This window comes from Pinus tabuliformis, chromosome 2_2 (assembly GCF_031772625.1).
Source record: "Pinus tabuliformis cultivar Carrire ecotype Pingquan chromosome 2_2, CPIR1, whole genome shotgun sequence".
Lineage (NCBI taxonomy): Eukaryota > Viridiplantae > Streptophyta > Pinopsida > Pinales > Pinaceae > Pinus > Pinus tabuliformis.
In genome coordinates this window covers 398,249,941-398,255,471 of record NC_142300.1, presented here as the reverse complement: position 1 = coordinate 398,255,471, position 5,531 = coordinate 398,249,941, and the positions used below count along the sequence as shown (strand labels likewise).

The following is a 5,531-nucleotide window of genomic DNA, read 5'->3' as shown; positions in this document are numbered from 1 at the left end:
GCTGACTGAAGCATCGCCGCCGACTGCCGATTCACCCAAATTGCAAGATGATATTTGTTGATGCCGATTTCTTAGTTTTCAGTTTTTAGATATTTAATAGTTAGATTAGAATAGTATTTATAGACCCTTTCATTGTTTTGGAAAGGGTCGTAAAATTTTGTAAAAGACTAAAAGGCTGAAGTTTGCACTATTGTGCTTCAGTTTATATTCTTTTTGAAACTCGACCACTGGTCCTTAATTTTACTTGGAATGCTGTTTAAGTAAATTGTGCACTATTGTCGTTTGCTTGGAATGCTTTCTGGTTGGAAGGAAGGACTGCTACATAGTGATTAATACATTGGATTGATCAAACAGCTTGCATGGTACTATTATCTGTATCTGTTCTCTTTTCAATTATATCAATTGCTGTGTTATTACTTTGCTATTATTGAATACATGTATGTAATACAACAACAGGTCTTTATTTCATATCACTATTGAATGTTTTGAGATTTGTTATCTTTCACCCATGTATGTATCAATGATATAAATAACGGAGTACAGTAATTCGCTATTATAGCTCTGCGTAACTACTTACGCAGAGCAATCTCAAATGATTAAACATCTATGCTTGTTGTTAGTGTCATCTATATGCCTGTCATTAAGCATAGTTTATTAAACGCTGTACTGTCTGAATTGATAAGTCCCGGGATTAGCTTATAGTTTTTGTATTTCTTTTATAGTTTAGTTATTTTTGTTTATTATCATTTCATATCTTAAATCATTCATCCATCCCGTTTACTTATAATCTTTGGGAAACTGGTCCCGTTATCCCCAGTCGGAGCCACTATTCCAAACGGAAAAGGAGCTGCACTAAGTTCCGGACCGGGTGGTTTCCCCGATGTTGTTGCAACGAATTTCGGGGCATCAACAGCTAGTAAATGGATAGGAAAGGGGTAATTTGATAAATGACTAGGTTTTCTGGGCAGCGTGGGATCGAGAATAGCATGAGCAGGGAGATTAAATCCGAGACACAGATTATCTCAGGAGGCAAGACAGGCAATAAATTTAGCATTCAATTTTGAAATTATATGGAATGAAAAGAATGCTGAGAGGTTGACAAGGGCAATAGATGAATCCTTATCAAACAGAAGAAAATACAAAACATGAATACCTTCCCAAGGCAGAGTAGCAAACTGGATTATGCCTTTCTCACTTAAAAGTATTCATTTAAAAATGATTATGAAATGAAATGGAAACATAACAAGCTACATATGAAACAAAGGAAAAGACAAATGCTAAATTCACACCACAAGAATCTCAGGAGTCAGAGCTGTATCTTTTCATTAAATCCCTGTCAAAAACTGTACAGTGAAGTTTTCCTTCACAGCTCTCCCACTATTTTCCAGAACTCAGAACTCTTCCCTTACAAATGATCTTTTTTACAAATAAATAATCTATGCCATTAGGAAATGGATCGACCAAAAATAAGGGACCGTTTAATCATTATTAACAAACAGAAGCTGGAAAGCCAACCATCTGTTTCTGAGAAGGACCCACGTTACACTTTCTGCTCAAATCGGTTGATGGCCGGTGTAAATCCCTTCTGAATCGTAACTGAAGACGAAAATAGATTTCCAATTCTATTTCTCTTTTCTGGTGGCTATCTTTGGTTTAATTTAGGGTTTGGTAGGTGACGATGTCTCTCAATGTGTTTAATTTCTAGAAAATACTTGAAACGTTCCTAGCATTATTCCTCTTTTGCATATTGTTTCAAAGGTAACGCCATTCGAAGGTCTTATAGAAGAATATTGCGGTCATTGGCATTTTCCACAAATATATCTTTCTCTGCAGGATCCCTGTCCATATGAACAATGCATGCACGACCTGCAAATGACTCCCATTCACCATTTACTCTATCATCATAGCGAACACCAAAAGCAAGCAACAAATCAGCTTTATCCACCGCATCATTGGCATAGAAAGTCCCGTGCATACCCAAGCTTTTCTCATGAGAAGATGAAAAGGATCCCCAGCCTATTAGAGTCTGCCACCAGAATGCCTGTATGAGCTACAAACTCTATGAGTTCCTTGCTAACATTGAGGCAACCCCCTTCTATAGTTTGTCCTCGACAGCAGTTGCTCCAACAAGAATCAATTCCCTTTCAATTTTGTCTGTGACAGTATCCACTTTTGCATCCCGGTCTGCAATTACAGTATTTATAGCCTCCATCGGTATGCAATTGCCAAGGTTCTCAACCCAGCATCAACATTTTTTCTTATATGAGTTCTTGTGGCTTCCTCAAACTCTCTCCCTTGCTTCTTTGATAATCTTTCAAAGATGGCACTATCTGCACCCTTGCAAAATAGAAACAACCGATCGTCCTCATTCCTTACTCTCACGGACATCCTTTTTCGAGCACTACTAAACTCCAATACATTTAATATTTTGTACTCACTGCATAACAAGACCTCTATCACATTAGGGGCCATAAAATGGTCTAGATCTTACAACCTTGACCGTATGCAGTACCCGCACTAGAGTACTTTAGGCACTCCATCGAATTACAGGTCAGTGAACCAGTTTTATTAGATAGGATAGTATCAACCTGCCTCAAGTTCTTCATTCAAATTGGATGTGCGGGCTTGCGCAGGCTTGTATGTTTTTGCATAATACATTTGTTGGTCCTTTATTAATAAACATTGTCTGTGCGACCTTCACAATTTCTATTGATGCATAGAGAGAAATTGGGATGGGGTAACCATACAGGATAAGCGCTGTAACAAAGTGCAAAAATGCTGCTAAGGCTGGATTATCAGGATTAAAATAAGAATTTGCATTATTAGGTCTTAAGTACCACCAATCTGGCAAGTCATCCCTAGTTTTGACATAAAAGGCTATTGAACCAACCAATGCAATCAAAACCAACATACTTAAGAGGAAATAAATAATTTTATCCATTTTCCTCTCAATCCCACTTCTCTTTGATGGTGGATCAGTGGTTTTTTGCGTCACTTTTGTATCATGCCCACTAAAAATTATCATACCAAAGATATATTCTGTGTTGCGGAGTTTTGAGTTTCTAAGAAGAATCTGCTGAGATGACAGAGGATAATTTTGACCTTCATAGTCCATACTGCCAATAAATGTGTACAAGCTTGGATTTGGATCCTCACATTTGATAAAAGCCTTAAAGGACTGGAAACTTTCATTGTTACGTAACTGCGTTGTCGGCTTTCAATGCTTGTTTTAACTTTAAATTTGTCTCATCGTCAAGGTTCATTGTCTCGACATAGCAAACACCATCCTCATAGATTGATGAGAGTAACAAAGGTCAGCCGGGAAGAAAACATCCTTCTCCACCTTCACTACATATCCTACCATCAAATTTTTCCATTCTTTTTTAAAAAAGTTACCATCCTTCACCTGAGCTTTGACAACTCGATTATTCACTGCTGTGTAGCTTATTCCAGTCCTCATCAACAAAAGAAACTCTCAGGAGATCATCAATATATTCTGCAAAGTGTCGTGTCACACGGTTTGAAACATTAAGCTCAGGGCCTAAAAGGTAGACCTTAGAAGGAGTAGCTAGAGCTCTATGAAACTTCATTATAGCTCTATCTGTATGGATTGTAGCAGATTTCAACCGCTTTTCTGAGTTTTGTAACTTATTTAATCGATTTCGAAGCCATATTTCTGGTTCAAAACATGTGGTCTTAAATTTATGCAGTTCATTTTATAGAGTAATTTCATCTTCCATTTCCTCATGGTAAGGCATGCTTTCAATGATATGAGCAAGTCCCACAGTAGAAGGAAGCTCTATGAAAAATGAAGTGGCTTGCCCAATTCTACAAAATGCCAAAAAATCAGTTGTTCGAACCCATTGAAACTTAATATCCTCTTTGCAAAAATTTGTACCGATCCTCACCACATTCTAGAGATAACTTCTGCACTGCCACCTTTTGAAAACATTTTGGAACAGACTGCAACTGTACCAAAATAGCATCTGCCCTCCTTTCTTTCAAAATACATGCATAACTCTAAACAATGTCCTGAAAACCAACCTCCAACTTATATTCCACCCCACCCTCACTAACAAGGAAGTCAATTTTTTCCCTTTCCTATGCAAATTCAGCAACGACATCACTTGCAGACCATAAAACACACAAGGCATTATGAAACACTCGGCAACCCACAAGTAGCTCTGCTCCGTGGACATAGTAAGTTGGTATGGGGACAATGTCCTTCTGTGTACACTGATTCTATTTCTTATACCCAACCATCTGTGTGTTATCACAATCGGAGTAATCTCTGTGAGTTTTTAACCTCATCCATCACGATTCAAATGCACCACCAGAGTCTATGTATACCCACCTTGTCAACCTACATTATCCAGTATCATAACCCTTATCTGCATCAATGTATATCCACCTTGTCAACCTACATTATCCAATATCATAACCCTTATCTGCATTGATGCCCACGTATCCGCATTGCTCAACATCATAACCCTCCGTTCGCCATATTATTCCTCCACGTTGTGCTTAACGGAGAACTAAACTCAACATCACAAAGCCGAGACTCAAATTTGTTTCCCAGCTCATACCCCAGATGTCATACATCCTTTTACTATTATATATACACTAAACATATCATAATCAGATGTATTTTTTTTTACACCTCGGCCATCACACCCACTTTACATCGGAATTTATGTATAGACACTCTTATACCCATCGAAAGTCATAGGATCCTTCTTTCATCGAAGCATTGGGAGATCTATTTATCTATGTGCTATCAAAGCTTCAGAACTGCCTCTAAATTCTCTTGCTTTGACTCTGAGTTCACACACCAATTTAGGATCAACATTTATCAATATACCAGCAGACAACTATTACTTAAACCAACATAGAGTGAGAAGAGCTGAGTGATTTTCATCTTTGCAGAGAAACGATAAAAATTTTGATTGTCTGCCCTGTGCGTCGCGCATCATACCCAGTGCGTCGCGCCTGGTGAGTGCGCCGCGCCAGTGTATATTTGCACTGTGTAAAAGCGCCCAGTGCACCGCGCTCCTCCAGTGCGCCGCGCCACCTGTTGTGTGCGCCGCACGCCATCTTCACACAGTCACGGCTTTAGTATCACAGCTTTGTTCTTCCAATCTTCACACTCGACTTCTCTCTTAAGCTTTTGATATCTCATTGAGTGCAAATGAAATTTAAAAGTGGAAAATGTCTCATTGAACCATGAATTTTGATTTTTGCTTTGTAATAACCCACTTTGTTTCAGTATGTAGAACTTTGGCATTTTGACAAACTCTGTCTTTCATTTTCTTCTCTGACCTTCTTTAGCTGAAATAATGGTTCTTCTGGGGATTGTTTTGCAAAGATAGGAGCTGCCGAACCTAGCAAGATGACCAGGGCCTGCATTCGAAGTACTCCATGATGGAAGACTTTAAAATGCAAATTTATTACAAAAACAAATTTGACGATTTCTTCTCCAAAACAGAGTTTTGGAGAAGAATCATTTTCGAGCATTACTGATGATGAAGCTC

General features: G+C 38.4%; 1 pseudogene; it reads right to left on the bottom strand.

Annotated features, from left to right (window-relative positions):
* Positions 1 to 1,777: 1,777 nt before the first annotated feature.
* LOC149192953 (putative phospholipid-transporting ATPase 9) lies at positions 1,778 to 5,179 on the bottom strand (annotated as a pseudogene).
* Between the last annotated feature and the right edge of the window lie 352 nt (positions 5,180 to 5,531).